The sequence below is a fragment of the Mauremys mutica genome, chromosome 1, assembly GCF_020497125.1.
Source record: "Mauremys mutica isolate MM-2020 ecotype Southern chromosome 1, ASM2049712v1, whole genome shotgun sequence".
In the NCBI taxonomy this organism is placed as follows: domain Eukaryota; kingdom Metazoa; phylum Chordata; order Testudines; family Geoemydidae; genus Mauremys; species Mauremys mutica.
This window is the reverse complement of record NC_059072.1, coordinates 212,577,243-212,602,771: the sequence shown is the minus strand read 5'-3', so window position 1 is coordinate 212,602,771 and position 25,529 is coordinate 212,577,243. Positions and strand designations below refer to the sequence as shown.

Here is a 25,529-nt window from a genome sequence, read left to right as displayed (position 1 = left end):
GGTGGATGTGGTATACCTAGACTTTAGTAAGGCATTTGATATGGTTTCGCATGATATTCTTATTAATAAACTAGGCAAATACAACTTAGATGGGGCTACTATAAGGTGGGTGCATAACTTCCTGGATAACCATACTCAGAGAGTAGTTATTAATGGTTTCCAATCCTGCTGGAAAGGTATAACAAGTGGGGTTCCGCAGGGATCTGTTTTGGGACCAGCTCTGTTCAATATCTTAATTGACTTAGATGTTGGCATAGAAAGTACACTTATTAAGTTCGCAGATGATACCGAACTGGGAGGGATTGCAACTGCTTTGGAGGACAGGGTCATAATTCAAAATGATCTGGACAAATTGGAGAAATGGTCTGAGGTAAACAAGATGAAGTTTAATAAAAACAAATGCAAAGTGCTCCACTTACGAAGGAACAATCAGTTTCACACATACAGAATGGGAAGAGACTGTCTAGGCAGGAGTACGGCAGAAAGGGATCTAGGGGTTATAGTGAACCACAAGCTAAATATGAGTCAACAGTGTGATGCTGTTGCAAAAAAAGCAAACGTGATTCTAGGATGCATTAACAGGTGTGCTGTGAGCAAGACAAGAGAAGTCATTCTTCCGCTCTACTCTGTGCTGATTAGGCCTCAACTGGAATATTGTGTCCAGTTCTGGGCACCACGTTTCAAGAAAGATGTGGAGAAACTGAAGAGGGTCCAGAGAAGAGCAACAAGAATGATTAAAGGTCTTGAGAACATGACCTGTGAAGGAAGGCCGAAAGAATTGGGTTTGTTTAGTTTGGAAAAGAGAAGACTGAGAGGGGACATGATAGCAGTTTTCAGGTATCTAAAAGGGTGTCATAAGGAGGAGGGAGAAAACTTGTTCATCTTAGCCTCTAAGGATAGAACAAGAAGCAATGGGCTTAAACTGCAGCAAGGGAGGTTTAGGTTGGACATTAGGAAAAAGTTCCTAACTGTCAGGGTGGTTAAACACTGGAATAAATTGCCGAGGGAGGTTGTGGAATCTCCATCTCTGGAGATATTTAAGAGTAGGTTAGATAAATGTCTATCAGGGATGGTCTAGACAGTATTTGGTCCTGCTATGAGGGCAGGGGACTGGACTCGATGACCTCTCGAGGTCCCTTCCAGCCCTACAATCTATGAAATTGTAATTCATGTAATAAACATCAGTCATAACAATATAAAACATCTATAGCCCCCTGGAAAATGACATCCCCCAGACTGGAAATTAAAATACAGGACACAGTCATGAGTTCTTTCTCCAGTGCTTACTATGAAGTGCTCCCCGCTATGGCAGAAACTAACACAGAGGAAGAGAGTGACAGACACAGTAGCAGTGCTCCCTATTTCAGAGACTGAGGAGAAGAATGTGCCAGCACATAGGGATGTGACCAGGAAGCATGAGCGTGGGGGAGTGGTACCTTTACTATTCCTTTCAGAAAGTAATCCACTGTGCTGCAGAGCCTCAGTCATTATGAATGACAAGCATTTGAAGGTGTGGATATTTATAGTGAAGTCTCCATAACCTGCCTTCACTTTGCCCATCACCCACCTAACAGAGAGGGATACACTTATATCCTATTACAGTCAGAAAATTTTGAAATAAATGACAACAGCTGAACACATAATTTGTTCTACTGATGGTGTGACTGTTTCCTGGTGTGGGATATAGCTGAGAATTCCAAATAGGACAGACTGTTTTAAACAGGGCAGACATCCCAAACTGGTGGTTATTCTATCATTAGAGTTTACCAAGCCAGTAACAAGAGTGAGCTTTTTTATCACCACACTGGTTAACAAGAAGTTAAAACCACAGTCTCCTTAGGCATTCCAGCCCTTGGCTCACCTCTCAGACAACTGGACTTTATTATGAGAGATTACTGAAAACCAGATTAATCAGCTATATGGGTCTTCCAATCCCAAGGGATCAGACATCTAACCAGGTCAATATATAAAACCTAGCTCTTGCCCAAAAATCATTCTGGAAGCCAACCCTTTAGTAACTAAAAGCTAAAGGTTTATTAATGTAAAAAGGAAAGAAAAGACAACAGTTATCAAATAGTTAAAGAATCATATACATCACAATTGATTTTCAGAGATTGCAGGTCAGGATCATAGCCGGGATGGTAAATCTGCTACCTTGTAAAAAGTCTCTCTCTGGATCACCTAAACTGGTTGGGGGCCATTCAGTCCCTTTGTTCATAGCTTCCTTGTTAGAAATCCAGTCCAGCGATATGAAGCAGGAAATGAACCCAAAGAAATGATGTCACAGGCTCCCATTTATACCTTCAACCCAGGCGCATGGAAAATTCCTGGCAAAGATGGAGCCTTGGGTCACATGTCATGATGAGTCACTGGGCGGCCATTTCCTCAGTGCTTTCTGAAATGTCTCCAGGAAAGGGTCATTGGGTATGTTTTAGTCTCTTCAATGGCCCATTGTGTCCCCTTAACGGGCCATCAACACATAGTTGGCCAGTCCTGATGTAAATCTATCTGCAGCGGTATCACCCAAGCATCACAACATGTTTGAGATACAAGTACATAGCCAATATCCATAACTTCAGATACAAAGAGGATTCATGCATATAAACAGGATGATCATACTTAGCAATCTATAACTTTTCCATTGATAACTTACATGACATACTTTGTAAAAGATTTATTGCAATTGTATAACAGTGGTAGAAACAATGCTATAAATGGGCATCTTCCTTTTCATACAGCATCACAGGTGTGTAACTTGTTTTACAAGCATGGTGATGTGCTTTTTGCCTTTGGAATGAATAAGTAATGTCCTAGCCTGGTTTGGTAAATGGAATAATCCTAATGTCAGTGCCCTATACAAACATTACATATTATAGGTGGCTCAGGTAGTACTGCCTATAGTTAAGGTTGCCTAACACTTTCCAGTATAAGATCCTGTTTTCAGTTGCTTATAACTTTGTCAAATGTAAAGAGTTTTGGGCTGAATTTTTCCCTGTCAGCTGTCTGCCTCAGACTGACTTTTTTGGGATGTTTCAGATAAAGCAGATTAGCTGTATCTGAAAATGAGTCTAGTGAAAAAATATAATTTTGCCTGTGTTTAAAAAAAAATCCATCTGGTTTCCCAGAAACTAGCACCCCTGTGCTTTCCAGCAGGGTGCTTGAAATTTGGCAGGGCAGCCCTCTCTTCTAAGGGATGTGCCTTCTGCTGGCCCTGTGAAAATCTGCCTAAATTTGATCAAGTTATAAGCCTCTGGAAACTTTTCTTTTGCACATACTTGGTTGAGGCTTGTTAAGCGTTTGGCAGCTGAATTCTCCAAAGAGTCCATCTGTGCTGAGCACGCTCCATCCCCTTGCAGTTCCGCCATGCCAGTCAGGCTGTGCATGTGCTATTCCCACAAAGCAATTGGGGCATTCTCCACCCCAGGGGTGCCCACTATGGCACAGGAACCAGGATCCCCTGCTGGTACCAGACAATGTGGAGGAGAAGGGTGACTGACTTGAATGTAGAAGGGACAAGAGCTGGACCTGGTGTGGAGGGTGGTGGAGGTGTAGATTGGGACAAGGAGTGAGGACTGGGAACTGGTGTGAAGCTGGAAAGGGGAGACCATCTCATCTCTTCCTGCAATCAGGGCCTGCTCCAGACCCCAGTGCGCCAAGCGTGCACTTGGGGCGGCATCCCGCAGGAGGGCAGCAGGCGGCTCCAGCGGACCTCCCACAGGCATGCCTGCGGAAGGTCTGCTGGTCCTGCGGCGCCGGTGGACTTCCCGCAGACGTGCCTGCGGAGGGGCCGCTGATCCTGCGGTTCCGGTGGACCCTCCGCAGGCATATCTGCGAGAGGTCCACCGGTGCCACGGGACCGGCGACCGGCAGAGCGCTTCCCGTGGCATGCCGCCCTGCTTGGGGCAGCGGAAATCCTAGAGCCGCCCCTGCCTGCAATCCCTTGCCTCATTCACTACACACCTTCAAACTTCTGCAATAAATGAGGCAGGGGCCCTACAGACTTCAGTCTCATCCACTATGAATCTCTGTTTCATTCCCAGAACAGGTCCAGCCTGTGCACTGGATTGAGGCAAGGGTCCTGCAGAAAAAATTGTACATGATGTAGCCTGGAGTTAATCTCGCGTGGGAAGTGCACCAGTCACAGGTAACGGGTTCTTTATTCTGGTGGCTATGTAAGGTATGAATAATTATGAGATTGGTGAAACACACAAATAGAAATATGCAGACTTTATTTAAAAGCCCAATAAATCCAAGCATAAGCATAATTACACAAAACCAGATACATATAACAAAACATCCCTTAGACAGCACACACTTACAGCCTTAGGCTGGTACACAAGAAAACCACCCTCAGTGTTGACACGCTTACAACCTTGTGAAGGCAGATAACAGCAAAGCTAGAAGGAAAGAAAAAGTATGTGGAGATCACCACAAGAGGGCTTGTTCGTACACAGGCTTCCACCATTTGGTCATCCCTCAAGTCCCAACTCCGGTTTATACCCTTGTTCCATACATCCCTCGTACATGTTCAGGACCATACCTAAATTTTCAGCGCCTGCCCATGTGTGATATTCCAGCGAACCACAGTTAAACATCTGACAGTTAATACCTCACTTGCATCAATTAACGTCCCAATAGTTTTGATTTCATTTCAGTTTCTCCATGGTTACATATTTCCAAAAATCCCCTAGAAATCTGTTGAGTTAAGCTTCTGTGGTGTAGTTGTTTATCACAAGCTACGCATTGCAAAACCTTCTGACCTCAGGTCAAGCACCTGTGCTAAGCGTTCTTCTACACGTGGCTTACTCCTCAGCCTGTTGCCAAGCCTAAATGCTCATCGTGTCTATCCTCCTGCTTGCATTTCAGCTAGCTTATATTACTAAAAGCAATTGTGCACATAAAATGTAACCTGAGCTAATCAGGTCATGGGTCACAGGGCAACAGTGATCAAGTAATTAAAGACTGTATCATAACACATTTTACTAAACTCAACAATGTAAGGAAATGAAAGATATATAGTATCAGAACAAAACTGAGAATTTTCAATTCAAACAATCTCAGTACTAACATATGGCTGTGAGAGCTGGAGACTACCAAAATGTTAGACAGAAAACTACACATGTTTGAAAATAAGTGCCTTAAAAAGATTCTGCGCATTGGATGGCAAGACTTCATCACCAACAAAGAGATCTGAGAAATCGTCAACCAGCAGCTTGTGTCCACTAGAAGCGCTGGCCATATCGGCAAGAGGAGGTGTACTCTGGATGGCAACAAATGGACTCCCACATGAAAATGTCAAGTTGAAACCAACTGGTGTGAAGAAAAACCTTAAGGAGAATCCATAACAGAGTGGGCAGAATAGTTGATCTCCACACCATAGAGCAGGGGTTGGCAACCTTTCAGAAGTGGTGTGCCGAGTCTTCATTTAGTCACTCTAATTTAAGGTTTTGTGTGCCAGTAATACATTTTAACGTTTTTAGAAAGTCTCTTCCTATCAGTCTATAATATATAACTAAACTATTGTTGTATGTAAAGTAAATAAGGTTATTAAAATGTTTAAGAAGCTTCATTTAAAATTAAATTAAAACGCAGAGCCCCCCGGACTGGTGTCCAGGACCTGGGCAGTGTGAGTGCCACTGAAAATCAGCTTGCGTGCTGCCTTTGGCACACGTGCCATAGGTTGCCTACCCCTGCCATAGAGCAAATGGAAGCAGCAGCAAATGACTGAGTGGAATGGAAGAGATTAATTTCCATCCGGTGTGCCAACATTGGCATTGGAAGGATGTAACCATAATGCACACACATAAGGGGCTGAATTGAGGTTGCACAGGCAACACTAATTCTGGTATTTCCTAACTTTTGAGAGCTTGACTTTGCAGCTTTAATAATGTTCCATTAGCATAGTTTTTTAAATGTAATTTCCCAATTTAAAAAAAACTTAAAAATTGAAAAAAACAAACCAAAGTTTCATCATGTAGCACCATATTGATACTCATGTGGGTCATCAGCCAGGTTGGGGGTCTTTAGAGCTAGTGCACAGTCCCCTACCACTCACTATTATCTCTAACCCCCAGTGAAATGGTGAATATGGACTCTGTGCTGGGGTTTTTAGACGTCTGTAGGGAGGGTGCATGGTGCTGATTGAACCTATATCTCTGCCCAGCTATTAGCCCAGAATTAAGCTTGTTGGTAGAAAAATGGAGGGAAATTTCACAGAAGAAAATATTTTTTCCACTCAAAAAACCTTCAGAATTCAATTTTTAAAAAACCAGCTCTAGTTATTTGTGGAATTGTTATTAGAAATCACTTAATAATTTCATTTTCAAATATTTGTTTTTCCTAACTACTGGGTTCTAATAAAGTTGTTTTACACTAACAACCTTAACTCCAAATTCACATCTTTTTATTTTGGATCTTCACCTTTATTTTTTTAAACACAATGTGTGAAAACTTGGTGTGGATGAAATTGCTACAATACATTAGTTGGGATGGAATTGGGGCTGGAGTCTTCGGTGGATATTTTGTATGACACTCGGACCTTTGTTTTTTTCCACAGCAATTAACTTCCAATTATCCACTAAAAATGTGTATTTGCATTCACGTATTGCATAAACAGCTGATTACCTCAAAATATACCCCCCTCTCTGGGAATAGCGGGAAAGCATCTTTTTGTAGAGATGGGTAGAGGTCAAAGCTGACCTTATAATGGAACGTATCCTATAACTTGAACTATGAATTTGCCCCATACCATAGAGGCAGGTAAAGCAAGCTAGAGCTGCCAGTAGCTGTAACTAGTACAGATCAGCAAGGCCCAGACAAAAAGACAGCAGCAAGCACAGAAGGGATCAATTGTGCCAGCAGCCATGCCATGGAGTTGTAGTTGAGCAGGTTTTAGTTTCATCCAAGCTGCGTTCAGCCACTGTACAAGTGTATTTAATTGGGAGATACCCACAAAGCGTCTTTGTGGATTACCTCCATGACATAAACATCCTGTTTGGTGTAGTGCATAATGAACATGCCCCAGGGCAGAAAAACAAACACCTTGCACAGCCTCAGCTTAGTCCCACACCCAGCATAATTACAAGCTCTGAATCACCATCCTTGGTGAGGCAAGCAATGGTGGTGTTAAGCTACTTGAGGCTGTTTCTCCCTCCTCCATGTCAGCGTTCTTGCCCCCTGCCTCCACTTGGTAGCACTGCTTTCGCCAGTCAGGCCATGGGCATGGTCAGAGAAAATGCTAAACCAACTGCAGCAACAGCACCGAGAGTACCTACTACTGGCCTTTCATATCCAGGCCCAGTGCAGTTCCTCGCACGTCATTGCCCAGCTGGTCAGAAGGCTGACGGGAGAGATAATGGCAGTAGATTGTCATGTGTTTTCAATAGCAGAGGACACTGACTGACTTTAGGCAACGGATAAGCTGAGACTCCCCTGCTCCAGAACAGTGCTGCCTGGTGGATATTTATCAGCGCGCATCCAGCTTCTAAAGGGCCTTATGTACATCAGGAAATGGTACTGTGTTTAAACAGGGTTTTACCTTCGAGTCAACGAGTGATGGTTAAACTCTACTGGGAGCAGGTTTTAACCATACCTATCTGACACCTCTGGTCTACGCTGGCCACAGAGTTGTGGTCAGCACCATGGCAGCTAGCATGAGTATTGAAAATCATGCTTGAACACAAGCCCAGTGTAGACAAGGCCTGCCTGCTAGAAATGTATCCCCGGGGCAGGCATGTCAGTCACTGCACTGCTGAGAGCTGCACTTGAACAACTTCTATGCACATGCCGGTGTTATGCAGCCCACTGGAGCAGCTGTCTGCCTTCGCAGCGTGGGTGTGACTGCTGTTAAGCAATTCGCCTAATGCCTCCTCTGCTCCTCCTGGCTTAATTTGAATTGCTCCATCAGCATCTCTAAGGGAGGCCCTGTGCTGTGGTGCTTTGACAGCAAGGACCAGAGGCGCAGGAGGGAGGCTGCCTTTGTTCCTTTTGCCTGACGCTGTTAATGGCTTCCAGCATATCTTTAGGCAAATCATGTAATCTCCATGTGCCTCAGTTTGCCCACCAGAAAAAGGCAAGGGGGAGGGACTGTAGCACAAGGCTGCATAAAAAGGCAGGTGCTGCTCTGAAATTCAAGCCCAGCTCCCAGCAGCAACAGGAGCCGCACTCTGCCTCTCAAAAGAAGCCAGAATAACTCCAGGATTCTGAGCTGTCGCTCGGATTTTATTTCTTTACTGTGCTGGTCTTCTGGTGGGTCGGCTGAAGTTTGTTTAACTAATGGAACATGCAGCTCTCTCTGGAACAATGCCATGCTTAATAACAGCCCTTCTCTGGGCTAAACGGTGTTGCTATAAGTGTACTGCAACTTCAGCCCCAGCAAGCCCCAGCCTCTTACAGCGGCAGCTGTAGCAGCAGTGCTGCTGACTTGGGCTTTGGGCCCCATCCCCAAAGCACAGAGCTGCTGCTGTCACTGTGTGCAACCTGTTGTCGTGGTACTCAGAACGGTTAGTTTAAAATGCTGGCTGATGTGAACCACATTCATTCTTTCTTTCGGACTAAACCAAGGTAGCAGCATGGCCATTCCTCTGCAATAAACCCAAAACTAAGCTAATCCTGCTGGTAGCTGAACTTAGATTGTCGAAGTGCTTGGAAACACCGTAAGCTTGCATCATGCCATCTACACACAGCAACCATCCCAGGAGCCTTCCAAAGGTTGGGCATGATGGGTAGCTGCAATAGCTGCAAAAAAGTCTTTAGCTCAGATTCAGATGAAACTGTACATTTTGCACTGGCCTATCCCCAGTGTGGACAGGTGAAGACTGTAGCTGTCACTTTGTTTCCCCTGGCTCCATCTCCTAACGCAGTTCCTTCCTCTTTGGGAATAACCAGGAGCCCTTATTTCTGAGATCATTGCTAGACACAGGGATAAGTGCTTCAAGGGCCTGAACATCCTCTGACTAGGGGTGCAAGGCATGTTGTGCATGCACAGTTCAAGTGTCAGGCAAACCCAATATTGGCTGTGGGGAAACTCTAATCTAACCCACTCACAGGACATGTAATGCAACAAACCTAGATGGAGCTACTATAAGGTGGGTGCAGAGCTGGTTGGAAAACCGTTCCCAGAGAGTAGTTATCAGTGGTTCACAGTCATGCTGAAAGGGCATAACGAGTGGGGACCCACAAGGATCAGTTCTGGGTCCAGTTCTGTTCAATATCTTCATCAATGATTTAGATAATGGCACAGAGAGGACACTTATAAAGTTTGTGGACGACACCAAGCTGGGGGGATTGCAAGTGCTTTGGAGGACATGATTAAAATTCAAAATGATCTGGACAACCTGGAGAAATGGTCTGAAGTAAATAGGATGAAATTCAATAAGGACAAATGCAAAGTACTCCACTTAGGAAGGAACAATCAGTTGCACACATATAAAATGGGAAATGACTGGTTAGGAAGAAGTACTTTGAAAAAGAGATCTGGGGGTCATAGTGGACCACAAGCTAAATATGAGTCAACAGTGTAACACTGTCGCAAAAAAAGCAAATATCATTCTGGGATGTATTAGCAGGAGTGTTGTTAACAAGACAAGAGAAGTCATTCTTTCGCTCTACTCTGCGCTGATTAGGCCTCAACTGGAGTGTTGTGTCCAGTTCTGGGGGTGCCACATTTCAGGAAAGATGTGGACAAATTGGAGAAAGTCCAGAGAAGGCAACAAAAATGATTAAAGGTCTAGAAAACATGACCTATGAGGGAAGCTTGAAAAAATTGGGTTTGTTTAGTCTGGAGAAGAGAAGATTGAGAGGGGACATGATAACAGTTTTCAAGTACATCAAAGGTTGTTACAAGGAGGAGGGAAAAAAATGGTTCTTCTCAACCTCTGAGGATAGGAGAAGAAGCAATGGGCTTACATTGCAACAAGGGAAGTTTAGGTTGGACATTAAGAAAAACTTCCTAACTGTCAGAGTAGTTAAACACTGGAATAAATTGCCTAGGGAGGTTGTGGAATCTCCATCATTGGAGATTTTTAAGAGCAGGTTAGACAAACACCTGTCAGGCATGGTCTAGATAATACTTAGTGCTGCCTTGAGTGCAGGGTACTGGACTAGATGACCTCTCGAGATCCCTTCCAGTCCTATGATTTCACACAACCCATATCCCTATTGCAGTTTTCTTGTGTAGTCTAGGCCAGCCCTGACTGTCTGAGTGTGCCAAAGCTATATTCTGAGGTTTGATATGAGTTCCAGCCTGAATCCGTCTGGTGTTACTCACCCCTGCACTGGTCCTGCAGCCAGCTATAGAGAAATTACTACAGTGCCCTCCCTCTCTTTCTAGCCATCATTCTCCATTTCTCCCCAAGTAAATAGGTAGGTTTCTGTAAGTGGATTTTTTAGGTTGTTACGTTGTTAATATAGTGGGTTTTGCTGTGTGATTGACAATGTGAAGCATGCACAACAATCATTAATTGAAGGCTTTCAATTTCAGCCCTTCCATAAGCAGGCCACAGAAGCTGTGCCTTCTTGTGCCATGGTGAAATCTGGCCTCGTGGGTGGTAGCAACTAATGCCAAGAACAGTGTAAGCTAGGAGCACTGATTCCAAAATGACTGACTCCTGTGGTGCTGGTCAAATGACAGAGGGCCTTATTCTGTCCTGCTGGTTTTACACCTGTGTTATTCCATTGACTTAAATAGAGTTTCTTTGATTTACACCAGTTAGAGGAGAATTGGGCCCTGAGAGCCTAAATGCAGCTACTGATTGACTAGAATGTTCTTCAGAGCCGTGACAAGACCCATTTAGCCCCATGTTCATATGCACAATGAAATTCCAAATGCTCAGGCCCCAATTTTTTTCCGATTAACATTCAAAACATTTCGATTCCTCAAAAAGGGCCAACCATTGAGCCACCTGGGAAGTGTATTATTTGGGTTATTACACGTCTCTGCTTCTAATACACATGCTCCAGCCAGCACAACATCTTACAGGTGATTGATGAACCTGAGCGTATTAGTAGCAGCTTAATGAACTGGCCTGTAAAGCCTTTAAAGCAGGAGCTGCACAAGACAAAACAGCCCCTTATGTGGCTGCTATCTTTTCTCTTTTAAGTGGATTGGTGGAACTATCCTGATTTCCCAACAGGTCAATACTCTGTATATTATATTTTATTTTTACCACATGTTCTTCAATAAGAGAAATAAAATGCTATGCTTTGATTAAACTATGATTATGGGACATTTTATATATTGGATGTTCTGTATTGCTAGGAAAAGTGTGTGTGTGTGTGCGTGTGCGTGGTAATGTACCATGTGCCATCACAATACTTAGGTGCCAGCACACACACCTTTACATTTTATGTTCTGCTGTTTGGTAAGGTTCAATTCATATTACTTCAGTGCTTTGCTTTGTATGATGAATGTAGTCTAATCTTCAGAGTTTAAGGTTGAAACACTAGTTAAAGTGTTTCTGAGAGGCACTCACCCATAGAGAAAGGCAGCAGAAGTAGTAGGAGATATGGGTCAAGCATATTTTTTACTTGTATTGGGGTCCCACTCACATAGGTGACCCTGTGGTGGATCAGGGTCCCATTGTGCTAGGCACTCCCCAACATTCCCTGTCACAATGACCCTCTTCTTATCTTGCCAACTCCCTGCTTGTGAGCAAGTGGGATAGTGAGCTATGTAAGAGTTCTGCACTCAAGAGCAGGGTGTCTGTCAGTTTCAATGACACTCTGGGACGTAAGAATGGAGCCATCAGGCAGAGCTGAGGCACAACGTGGTGTTGCATTAGGTGCTCACCCACACACAAGACTGGTAGATCTAATTTCAGGTCTGTTAGCTTTGATAGTGTCCCTTTCAACACCATTATAATTACGCCTGTTAGACACCACCTCTTTATCCCACTTAATGTATCATGGTTCGCACAATGGTGTTATAATGACAGCTGACAGATCCCCTGTCTTCACAGATATGTTTCTGTTTGTTGCAGGTGTTGCTAATCTGATAATGTTGTTGCCTTTGTTGCACACACTTTTGTCTCTGCTAAGTGACAAGCAGTGGCATGTACTCTGCTTTCTGTCACTTCCCTTTCTAGCTTGTTCTTGCAGTTTCACCTCCTGAGTTTATCAAAGTTGTTCTCGCTCCCTTGTGCTGCAGTGGCAGTTCAATCACATGGAAGGATGTGCAGTGGCATTCAGGTGGTGATTGGCATCAGGCATACCTCATTATTCTGTCATGGGGTCAGCCCTGAAATCGATGGGAAACAAGTTCAATCACCTGAAATTGATCCCAGTTTGGTTCCTGTTGATTGGTTTGCCAAATCTGTGACAGAAAACAAGTTATACTAGATGCTAAACATTTGTGGGTGCACTCCTCTCATCTAAATGGCACCTGTAGAGCGTAAAGTCCATGGGGGGAATAGAGCATTCCCTCTTGCTGTTACTGGCATCTGTATAAATCTTGTTCTGACTAATGAGCCTATGTGTAAATGAGTCATGGTCAAATGCACATGTAGATACTGTCGTCATCAGTGACGATTCAACCCTGAGACTTCAGCATCAAATGCACAGGTTTCTACAGTTTGAGCTAAAGAAGAATTCTCAGTAGCTAGGAATGAGCACATACACTAGCCCAGTATATTGGATTTTCCTTCTGTTAGACAAGCACATCCCAAGTGTCTGAAGTCCCACCCAGTGACCATGCTGTCTGAAAGTGTATTGCAGCCCCAGTTCATTAAAAGGGCACCGCCTGTGAGACTTGAACTCCTGTGTGTGCACCTCAGATACCTGGGACGAAATTGTCTAACATGGGGAGCATGGAATTGGCTTAGTGTGTGATATCAATCCCCCTTGAATGGCTGGTCCTGACAATAATACAGTTTTCTACTTTAGCACTTTTGAAAAATGTCTCCTTTAGCTCGTTGTAGAAGCCTATATTTATAGTTCTCAAGATTGTGAGTTCAGTCCCTGCTGAGGATGATGGCTGGTTATAAAGGGTTAAAATTTAGCAGTATATTTAAAGTTGCCACATCCTCTGCAGGATATTACAGAGTGTCACACTTCCTGTCGACTCAGATCCTCTCACACACAGAGACAGAAAGTAATTGCAGAGAAGAGAGAATTAGCCAGGTTAGATTACAGCAGCAACAGTGCTCTATTTACATTAGATGTTATTTGTTAGTTAAGTGAACAACTTATTCTAAAGCCTGTCTTCAGCATCATCGACATACAACTTGGTACCAGGAATGCAAGGCACAGATTGCTGGTGAGTCCAGGAAAAGGGCAACCAGACTGCAACTGTCTGATGAAAGGGACACTGACCACAGCAAGGTGACAGGGTGAATGAAAAATGGCTGCCGCAGATAGGGTGACCAGACAGTAAGTGTGAAAAATCAGGATGGGGGGGGGGGAATAGGAGCCTATATAAGAAAAAGACCCAAAAAACGGGACTGTCCCTATAAAATTGGGACATCTGGTCTCCCTAGCCACAGAACACCTGCAACCACAACACACAAATTCTCCATCTGCCTTAAAAAATCACAGGGAATGCTGAGACGACTGGGAAAAGACTCAGCAATCTGAAATGTATAGGAGAGTTAGTAAGATGGAAAACAACAAAAGAAATGACATTTTTTTTACGGTGGCTGGGTGTCGAAGTGCTGCATTCCAGAGTGTGAGTGATGATGAGGAAGGGAAGAAAGCTTTAAAGAAGTCATGAGAAGGTCTGAGGATCAATGTGTCCCTAAAGAAATTATCTACGAAAGATCTATTTTCTGGATAAGGACCTGGGAAAAATGGAGAAATAACTGAGATTTTTTTTATAGACTAAAAAGTCTTGTTAATTTGGAGTATTCAGGCTCCATCATTCAAAACTAAATAAGTTGGAGCGGCAAAAATAAAGAGGTCTAGGAAAGCCTACTCAGGGACAAGGGCCTGAAAAAAAAGGACTATACCTATGCCAAGAAACAGAACAGTCAGAAATTCAAATTAAGGCCCCAGTGAGATGCAGAGAGCACGTAACTTTAAACACCAGAGTTAAGCAAGTAAGGATAAAGCACACTGAAAATCAAAACAGAGCGGGAACAAGGAAAAATGTCAGCAATCTGGCAGCTGGCATGCATATAGAAAATGTCCACCATTTAGGCATAGTAAGCACAGCTACTTTGCAAAAATGTACAAACATGTTGGAAAATGCAGACATTAAAGATGGAACGTGAGGATTCCTCAAATGAAAGGGACGAGCCAGTTATAAACACAAAGAAGAAAGAAGCTGCAAACTTTTCCAATATGGTTAATGAAGATATGCACAAATAGTCTTTGTGTGATGTATGATTATAGTGACACAGGAGCACAAGTGAATGCAATAGTGCAAAATGGAGGAGGTTTGGTTCAAAGTATAAAACTTGAAGAGTCAACAGTGGGGGACAATTCCACCCATGGCTAAGTCTGACTGTCACTGAACTATAAAGACAAACCAGTACAAGAGGAGGAGTTGTGGTGCACACAGAAAAGCAACCAGTCTTGGGCTTACACATGATGATGAAATTCAGTAAGGACAAATGCAAAGTACTCCACTTAGGAAGGAACAATCAGCTGCACATGTACAAAATGGGAAATGACTGCCTAGGAAGGAGCACTGTGGAAAGGGATCTGGGGGTCATAGTGGACCACAAGCTAAATATGAGTCAACAGTGTAAAACTGTTGCAAAAAAAGCAAACATCATTCTGGGATGTATTAGCAGGAGTGTTGTTAACGAGGCACGAGAAGTAATTCTTCCACTCTACTCTGTGCTGATTAGGCCTCAACTGGAGTATTGTGTCCAGTGCTGGGCGCCACATTTCAGGAAAGATGTGGACAAACTGGAGAAAGTCCAGAGAAGAGCAACAAAAATGATTAAAGAAAACGTGATCTATTGGGAGTGGATCACATCCACTCTGACTGAATTGGCCTTCAACATTGGTTCTCCACTTGTAAGGTAACTCCCTTCTCTTCATGGGCCAATATATATTTATGCCTGTATCTGTAATTTTCAATCCATGCATCTGAAGAAGTGGGGTTTTTACCCACAAAAACTTATGCCCAAATAAATCTGTTAGTCTTTAAGGTGCCACCAGACCCCTCGTTGTTTTTGTGGATACAAACTAGCACAGCTACCCTTCTGATACTATGACCTATGAGGGAAGATTGAAAACATTGGGTTTATTTAGTCTGGAGAAGAGAAGACTAAGAAGGGATATTGATGGGGAGGGATAGCTCAGTGGTTTGAGCATTAGCCTGCTAAACCCAGAGTTGTGAGCTCAATCCTTGAGGGGGCCACTCAGGGATCTGGGGCAAAATCAGTACTTGGTCCTGCTAATGAAGGCAGGGGGCTGGACTCAATGACCCTTCAGGGTCCCTTCCAGCTCTATGAGATAAGTATACCTCCATATATTATAACAGTTTTCAAGTACATAAAAGGTTGTTACAAGGAGGAGGGAGAAAAATGGTTCTTCTCAACCTCTGAAGATAGGGCAAGAAGCAATGGGCTTAAATTGCAACAAGGGCAGTTTAGATTGGACATTAGGAAAAACTTCTTAACTGTCAGAGTGGTTAAGCACTGGAATAAATTGCCTAGGGAGGTTGTGGAATCTCCATCACTGGAGATTTTTAAGAGCAGGTTAGACAAACTCCTGTCAGGGATGGTCTAGATCAGGGGTCAGCAAACTTTTTGGCCTGAGGGCCACATTGGGGTGCAAAAGGGTATGGAGGGCCAGGTAGGGATGGCTGTGCCCCCCAAACAGCCTGGCCCCTGCCTCCTATCTGCCCCCTCCAACTTCCCACCACCTGACTGCCCCCCTCAGAACCTCTGACCCATCCAACCCCCCCTGCTCCTTGTCCCCCTGACCATCCCCTCCCAGGACCCCCTGCCCCAAACTGCCCCCCTGGGATCCCACCCCCTATCCAACCTCCCCTTCTCCCTGTCCCCTGACTGACCCCCCGCCCCTAACCACACCCCACCCCCAACAGGCCACCCGGGACTCCCACGACCTATCCAACCCCCCTCCATTCCCCAACCCCGGACCACCCCAGAACCTCGGCCCCATCCAACCGCTTCCTGTCCCCTGACTGCCCCCAGGGACCCCCTACCCAACCCCCCCATTCCCCCACGCGTGCCACTGCCATCCCCTTATCATGCTGCTCAAAGCGGCAGGAGCTCGCAGCCCTGCTGCCCACGCAGCAGTGAGGCTTTGGGGGAGGGGCCAGGGGCGAGCCTCCCCGGCCAGGAGCTCAGGGGCCAGGCAGGATGGTCCCGCGGGCCGTAGTTTGCCCACCTCTGGTCTAGATAATACTTAGTGCTGCCTTGAGTGCAGGGGATTGGACTAGATGACCTCTCGAGGTCCCTTCCAGTTCTATGATTCTATGAGGGAATCAGAATAATAACTGGTGACAAGCCAGTACCAGACACATGTGGACTAACTGTATCATTCTGAAGGCTTGTTTACAGGAAAGAGATGTCCCCTAGTGAAATACATGATGGCAAACTGGAGAAAGTCCAGAGAAGAGCAACAAAAATGATTAAAGAAAACGTGATCTGTTACAAGAGGACACAGCGCCTCTTCTGTGTGCCACCTGAAATGTTCCACAAGCCTTAAATAAATAGACCAAAGGAAGAGGTGCAAAACGTCAAAGCAGATAGCATTGTCCATGGACTTTAAAACCCAAGTGCTGGGTTCATGCCTTAGAACTGTAGGAGTAAAAAGGAATGGAATCAGATCTTGTATTGAGCCCCAAGAGCGTCACAAAAACATTACAAGGGAACATTTCCACTTGGCTGTAAGTAATGAAATGTTTGCTAAAAAGGCAGAGGTCAAATTCTTCAGCAAATTAGGTACATTGGCAGGCATTTGGCATGTTCCTTTGGTCAGAGAAAGCTCCCAGATGTGCACTTTCCATACACTGTGTGGCTCCTTAAGATTGCCTTTCAGAATACATTTTAGCCCTAAAAATATTTCATGGCACAATGTCCCAGGTGCAAGTAGGTCTCACAGGATGTGAAAGTACACACTGATGACATAATACACCGGAGCAGCACTGCTATTGAACATCATAAACTATGGAGAGCACTGGCACACGCAAGAGGACATAACCTTAAACCAAGCAGTGCCAAATGTCAATTCCAAACAATTTAAATAGTCGTAGAGGAGAGAAAGTGACCACAAAGGGAATAATGCCTGATGCGTCTAAGATTACAGCAATACTGAACATGCAGAGACCCAAAAAGGTAAACAAAGGAATCTAGAGATTGCAAAGCATGTTGAAATAGGTCAATAAGTTCACACCCAACTATGCAGCTCAAACAACTCACCTAAGAAAGTCCCTTGACACAGATGCGCAAGAAGGAGGCCCGAGCATGAGAGCGCAAACGAGGATTTGAAGCATGTATTGACATCAGTGCCAGTGCAGCAATTCTTTAATGCATTAAAGAGATCAAGTTTTCCACCAATGGAACAAAAGGAGGGTTGGGAACCATACTGCTACAAAGACAAGGATTGAATGGCTGCCTGTAATGTATGCTGTGAGTGTGATGACAATGATAGAGTATGTATTTTTGCTAATTGAGAAAGAGATGGTGGGCCATGCATGTGGCTGCAGAAAGTTTCTTGATTTTCTCTTATAGTCATAGCTACAAAGCTGAACCTGACCATAAATCACTGATTGCAATAAACAAGACAGGACACAGAGTAGCACCACCAGGGATACAGTGATTGCTTTCGAAAGTACAGTAGCATGAAATAACTCTGGAGTTCCAGCTAGGCTGTCACCCAGTAATTGCAGATGCCCTGTCAAAATTGTATGTTTGGCTTGATGAGAAACAATCAGATGATTTGGAACAAGCAGAAGAAGCACATGTGAACTTGATAAAGCATCATGTGCTTTAGCACCAGCAATATGGGCTGAGCTGGGAAGAGAAACAGCCAAAGATGCCCCCTCTCTCCCAGTGACGCTGGAACAATTTTTACTGTGGTGGTGCTGAATGCCAGTGGTCCTCACTCCAAACTTTTTGCCTCATCCCCTCAACTCCTGTCTGTGCCCCCCACATCCCCCCAGATCTGGGGCCAAGAGCAGGACTGTGGCTCGGGGGGGACATGGACAGGAGTAAGGGATCCAAGGCTGGGACCCCATGTGCGGGGCCAGGAGCAGAGCCCTGGACGTGGGTCCAGCGGCAGCCAGGGCCCTGTGTGCGGCACTGGGAACAGAACCACATGTGTGGGTCCTGTAGCCAGGAGTTGGGACCCGAGGTGCAGGGCCAGGAGTGGAGTCCCGGGCAGACTCAGGGAGCGGGGTGGTGGGTGGGACCCCTCACAAAAACTGAGGGTGCTGCAGCACCCCTTGCAACCCTAGTTCCTACACTTACGCTCTCCCAGGGCTGGATTAACCTTTTGTGGGCACTGCGCCAAACATATTTGTGGGCCCCCATGGAGGCAATGGACCATGGCGCAGGGAGGACAATCCCCAGAGCGAGAGGCCAGCCAAGGGCAATGGGGCATGGCATGGCAGGGGCAGTCCTGTTCTGCCAAACCCAGTGCAAGGGCACTATTTAGTCAGTTGCCAGATGCATAGTAGCCTGCCCAGCCCTGTGCTGCCAGCATGCCCCTTCCCCTCGGGGGTGGGCCCATGCCATGCCACGCCACACAGGTCCCCACCCAACACCCCTCCTTGGACCCAGTATGCCCAGCACCCCCTCCAAACCCTCCCCACAAATGCACAGGGCCCTGCACAACACCACCCGTGCCCGGTGCCCCCTGCCCACAACTCCACCATAACTGCCCAACACCCCACAGAACCCCCACTCTCTAGTAAGGTGACCAGGTGTCTGGTTTTCAACCGGAACACCAGGTCGAAAAGGGATCCTGGCGGCTCCGGTCAGCATTGCTGACCGGGCCGTTGACTGTCCAGTTGGCGGCACTACGCAGTGGGGCTGGCAGGCTCCCTGCTAGCCTCCACACTGCGTGGATCCCAGGAAGCAGCTGGCATGTCCCCCCTCTGGCTCCCCCGCAGCTCCCACGCCCTGCCTCCTGACCGCACTCACCAGCCCTGCTGGGAAGCGACTGTGACTGCTGGGCTGAGCCGGCAACACAGCCAGGGCTGGTCCCGGGGCAGGGAATCGCTCCGTTCCCTCGGGAGTGGTGCGATCAGCCAGGCCAGGGCCTGTCCCGGGTGGGTCCCCTCAGGACCCACATGCCTGGATGGGTCCAGCCAAGACCCCCCCACACACACACACACACCCACCCCCCTACCTGAGACTGGCCAGGCTTCTGCACCAGTCCCAAGCAACTCAGCTCCAGGGAGACAGGTCGGGCCACACAGGTAGTAGGAAGCAGAGACTGACCCGAGCTGGAGGTGCACTGGGGTCGGGCCAGGGGGCAGAGGAGCCCTCAGCCAGCTAGTGGGCAGGCCAAGAGGAGGGAGTGGGGAGAGCAGTGGGGTCTTGGGACACAGTGCAAGTGGAGCAAGCTGGGGCCCCTTCTGGGCATGGGCCTGGCTCCATGGAGCCACTGGCGCCGTTGTAAACGTGGCACGGCTCCCCCTCCGTCAGAGGGGAATCTTTGAGTGTCACAAAGCTGACACAGTCAGGATCAAGTGCTGTGCTCTACCAGCTCCTTGGCTGGCTCGGCAGCCCCTGTGAGGCCACTGCAGCTGGTTTAACTTGGAGCAGCCCTCAGTGCAAACTTGGTGTAGCAAGGGCCCAGCCCAAGAATACTCAGCCAGACTTGGGTATTTAGGAAGACTGGTGTTGGTATATAGTAAGGCGGGGAAGGGGTTGTAACTTTTATTGTTTCTTTATAGATGCAGCGAAGGCTAAAGCTGTGTGTTGTGTGGTGGGCCTGTCAACTAGCTTGGGGAGGAAATAGGCAGCCACACCCAACTCTGTTTTAGCCTGTAGTGCAGGCTCTGTTATTCCTCTGCTGCACAGTCACAAGAAATGAGGGAAAGTAACCATCTTGAAGTAGACTGTAGGGTCCTCCACCCCTCAGTAGCTCAAGGGTCAGAGCCCTCCTTTAGCCTCAGGAAACTACAGGCCCTATCTGCCCTGTTGCAGCTTTCCCTCCTGCATCTCAGAAAGATGTTTCTCTGTCCTGCTCCTCCCTCTCTTACAGAGCTGGGTCCTTACTTATATCTTCCAGCTGGGAATCAGAGCCAGCCATTAGCTGCTGCTTAGCTGGATCAGTTGGTTCCCAACACATACCTGCTGGGCTTCTTCTTATGCCAGAGCTTGCTGCTCCCTGGCTCCTCGGGCCCTTAAAGGGACAGACTGCCCTGCTATGCTGTGCCACTATTTTCTCCCTTTAATGTTTTTATAGGTTGCTTTCAAATTTTGGCCTCTATACAAGCCCACCCACGCTTCGCTATTCACATGACAGGATCTATCTTTAAGGTCTTAACTACACTTGGAAGCAGAGACAACACGTGACTGTTGATAGTGAGGAGAAGGGGGCGCACAATTTAAAGATTCTGGTGATATGCCGCGGGGTTCAGGGCAAAGCACATAAACCCTGGCAGAAATCTGGTGAGGCACGTGACATCACGTCACACACACACACACACACACACACACACCCCTCCCACCGCCATGCGTTGCCTCTGCTTGGAAGTAGTGCCATCTCAATGATCTGTCTGGCTGACCTGATGCTGACCCACACACTGGCCTCCTCTACAAGGCTGACACACCATGATTCTCAATCGGTTACTGAACTGGTGCTATTTCAGGTTAGACAAGGCCAAAACTGGAGTGTGGGAAATACATGGTTAATTGCCTGCAGCCCATCTCCTGCACAAGGTTATGCAAGAAAATTGTGGGTGGTTATTCCTGCAGTTAATCTCTGCCAAAAAAAAAAATCAAGGAGAATGAAATTTTTGGAAGCATTTTTTCTTTCCTAATCATGTTGCTCAAACTCAACATAGTTAGTCATTCTCTGTACATACTCACTGTCAGAATAATAATAATAAAAAATCCTGATGAGATACTGTATAGGGAAACTAATTAGTAAGTGTTATGGTGCTCCTTATGCATGTTTACCACACTGCAGAGGGAATGCTCTGCTCTACATGCTGATGGCAGATGAGTAATGAATGGAGGCTCGACCTCCTTAAAACAGATAATGACCCAACAAATTTAGACTCTGTAATGATAGAACCGAGCCTTTTGGTTTTTTTTTCTCTCTCTCTCTCTGTAGGTGTGCTCTCACATGGACCCATACCTAAACACTTGTATAAACATACATTAAAAAACATAACTGATCCTGTCCTAAAAATCAGCAGAGCAGTAATTCCTTTAAAGTATTCTGAGGACAACTTTCTCTGCTTTTGAATGCCACGGTCAGGATTCAATGGCAGATCAGAGTCTGGTTTTGATCGCAAGACTATGTTTTGTGTGAGCTGCATCTTGTAGAATCAATGTGATTGCACTTCACTGCATAGCTGATCAAATCAACTGCTGCCTTTATGCACGTATAGCATAACTGTGATCCCGATTCAGCTCCCTGCATTGCTAAGATAGCCAATGACAAGAGACCAGGGTTGCGGTGCGTTAGCCAACACAGTGTTTGTAGTTTTTCTAGTCTAACCAAATCCTATTGAATAAGACCTTTAAAAATGAAGTCCTTGCTTATCTGTGTGAATATTAAAGATACCATGGCATTTCCTGTAATACTAGGAGCTTACCTGAACAAGGACGTTCCGGGGATTACTATTCCCCATCCTCCACTGTTGTTTACCCACGCAGTTTTTGTTCTCCTGTCCTAGAGAGGACTGTGTTTCTGTAATGCTGCAGGGATATAGCTGGCAATGCACACTGAGATCCTTGGGTGAAAGGTGTTCTAGGTGTGTAAAAACTACAGAGTGTGTATACTTTTAGTAAAGCACCTTGGGATCCTTTGAGATGAAAGCTGCTATGGAAATGTTAGCGTATTATTATCATTACTTTATTATTGGTATTATCCCCATAGTCATGCAGGTGTCAAAATACGTGGACAGCGTCACAAAGACATTACCCTTTCTGCAGCTGCAAAATGGAGCTTAGAACTCAGCACCACATTGTTCTAAACCTGATTCTTTTCCCCCTCAGTCACAAAACCATTAAACCACTAAGTAAAGGTTATGATGCTGGATTGTAACTTAACCTGTGCTGTAATGTAAAGCTAACCCAGCCTACTGTTCATGGTATTTACTACTCTAGCAATTATTGGGCTTCCCTACTGGGTGAGATTCAGTGGTGCAGCTGGTTTGAATACATTTCACAATTTTTTTTATCATCTTCTTAATTTTTCCTTGGCTATACCTCAGTACATTATTCAAGCCATAAACATTTTCTTTTTGCTTACTGTGCTGTATTTAAAACCGAGTTAAAATGGTAAGCAGTCACTATAAATTCCAGGAGTTTTCCTGGCCCTGCTTGCAGGCTAGGGTGCTCTGTAGAGAAACATGCAATCTGAGTCTTTCAGTCGTCAGTCTGCAAAGAGCTAACCTAGAGTAAGGTGGGTTGAGTTGTACCTCTCTGCTCTAGGGAGCAGCCTGCTTTCTCTCCCTCTCTTTTCTGGTTCTTGTGTGTTATGGTTCTGGATTTTAAGAAATAAAGTAGTGTTACATTGCAGCCTTCCAGAAAGAGAATTTTATATTTGTTAATTGAAATTCTCTCCTTGTATGTCATAAACATAACACTTGTCCAAATATCTTCTATCTTAAGCCTTCTCTGCACTTGTCTTACTCTTCTGTATTTTATTCTGAATAACGACCCCAATACTACAACTATACCCATGCAGGCAGATTCTTGTGCACTGCTCATGATGAACCCCAGTGACTTCAATAAGACTCTGCAGGGTGTGCTTGGATCTAACTGAAGAGTCAAGACCTGCATATATAGCCAAAAATTACTTGCAAAGCTCATCTGACTGGATGCCAGGTCAGAGATTTCCACTAACCCGGTAAATGGGGTTCCAAATCTGTCTCCTTTTTTTCTGTTAATTTCAGTTTGCATATCACAAGACTTCTTAATTCTGCAAACAGAGATTTCAGCATGGTGCAGTCAAATTCTTTCGTCTCCGCCCTCTCTGCTTCTGAGATTGGGTAAGTAGGCCAGGGTGAATTTAGAGAGGGGTGGGGGTAATCAAATATTCATTCCTATTTTGTAACAAATTAGCTTTGGCTGTGCCCACACCCCTGGTTCCAAGGTATATTTGCTATCCAGATATATTCTAGCAAACAAATGTTATAGCCCAAATGGCTGTGGAAATGGCAAATTCTAGGTGAATACTGGAATTTGCTGGAAAGTGAATTGTGAATTCATAAACTTGATTGTTCACAAAGAGAAACTCACTACAGGGTTATACTCAGTCACTTGAAGAAGCGAATCGATGCCATGTGATCTACGCATTGAATCCAAACTAGCCAATCTACTTTGAATCTGGAATATCAGATACAATAAATAAATTGCTCATGCACAATCTAGAGACCAAGAGTGATTCAGTGACATTATTCAGTGAATAATTTAGAATAATGAATAAATATGAGAAAAGCATGATCTGCCCAGAGACAATTACCAAGGAGGGAAAAAAAGTCAAAACTGATCAAATATGTTACTCACTGTCACTGAAAATTATTCACCTAGCTTTACTCCCAAGACAATACTTAAATGATGTTGTCATTCACAAACAGGAGACTTATTTGCCAACCATGTTGAGTGGAAGCAGTGGTGCTGAGCTAATGGCTACTGCTCCATCACAATTTTAGCACTAAATCAGACCACCCCCTATTGCTGAGAGACACTAAATATCTACTTTTAGGAGATAGCTAATCAGCTAGAGAAAGGTTTTGAAATGAACTACAGATGGCTTGTGTCCACTGCTGATTTACTCCTTCCCCATCACTATTGACAAGTAGAAAATACAGCTCCTTTCCAGCCATTATGATACCAGGGATGCTGGAACAATTTGTATAGTGGGGGTGCTGAGAGCCATTGAACCAAACTGTAAAGCCTGTATATGATGGAAACCACTTCAAGCCAGGGGGTGCAGCAGCATTTCCAGCACCCCTAGTTCTAGCACCTATGTCTGATACATAAAATTTGAAGAAAATTAATGTAAAAAAGCTGAAGATCCTATAATCCTACCTATATTCTAAAACTCCTTGACTTCTTTTAAACCTTAGTCATTAAAAATGAGTAGCAGGTAGTAGTCGGGAATTACTGGTCTTAGTTAACCAAGCTCATGCTGAAATAAATTTGTTAGTCTCTAAGGTGCCACTAGTACTCCTGTTCTTTTTATCAGGGCAATCTGTTCTAACTGTAATATGAGCCTACAACACTAGATGGCAAACTAGTGTTATTTTTAACATCTGTGTCTGAACTTGATCTATTTCAAGAGTCTAGTTTATACCCGCTTTACAAATACATGGGGCCATAAAACATAGCTTTATGTATATAAAGTCTTAATTTTGCTAAAATGATCTTTTCCAGCTGTCTGTTTTCTCCAGGTACTGTAAAGCTCACCTCTTCACCTGCCATGTCTTTTACTTCCCATATATCAGATGGATTCTGCTGGACCAGTAACACCTAGGTATGTCGCTTCTTTTTAGTCATAGAGTTTAAGGCCAGAAGGGACCACCAGATCATCTAGTCTGACCTCCTGTATATAACAGGGCACCAACACCATTCAGCACCACCAGCACACTGGACCCAACAACCGAAATGAGACCAAGTAAAAGAGACCTACAGGAGACTAGACCATTAGGTGCCACAGGCAGAGAAGAGGAGGGACTGCGGTGCACCAGTGATGAAGGCTCCTGTAATGGCAGAGAAATTATTACATGTGTTAATTTGAGATTGGTCCAAGATGCAGAGTTCAGATCCAAATCCAAAGTTCTCTTGTGATTACACAACTCAGATGAGAAAACAATGATGCTGAATGTGTAGGTATACATAGATAGTATCATTATGTATTTGTACTGTGGTAGCACCTAGCAGCCGCAGTCATGGATCAGTGCCCCATGGTGCTAGAGTCTTGTACAAACATGGAACAAAAAGACAGTCCATGCCCTAAAGAGTTTACATCAATGCCTGTATATAAAGACTTGCCTTTTCTTCTTCCCTCACATAAAGAAGAGATTTTGGTTTGGGAGTTGTGAAATTCCTTCTCTTTTTCTTTTACATCTGTCTATGTGTTTGTTTGTTGTGTGAGAGAAGATATCAGCTATGGAGCCAAGTAGTTAGGAATTTCTATTAGGAGCCTGTTTCCCTCTTTCCTATGTGCACAAAATGACCCTTTCCATTAATAGGAGTTACATGTGTAGAAAACGGACTCTTTGGGACCTGATCCTGAATATACTAGCCAAAGTCTAAATTAGGCCAAGTCTAACCAAGGAAAACACTGGCCTGTGAAGAGGCCAATACCTTACCCTATCCATTCCCCCTTAGAAGGGAGTTGGTGGGCTGTTTGGGTCACGGTGAGAAGAGTGAGTGAGTAGTAAGCTTCTACTCACTACTTGGCACTCCAGAATGCCCAGTTCT

The 25,529-nt window shown here is 45.0% G+C and overlaps 1 long non-coding RNA gene across 1 annotated transcript; it reads left to right on the top strand.

Annotated features, from left to right (window-relative positions):
• The first annotated feature begins 22,995 nt into the window (after positions 1-22,995).
• Positions 22,996-25,007, top strand: LOC123373567. The gene is made up of 3 exons (XR_006580762.1): positions 22,996-23,092; positions 24,497-24,579; positions 24,662-25,007. It is a non-coding gene; the product is annotated as an uncharacterized LOC123373567 (long non-coding RNA).
• The last annotated feature ends 522 nt before the right edge of the window (positions 25,008-25,529 follow it).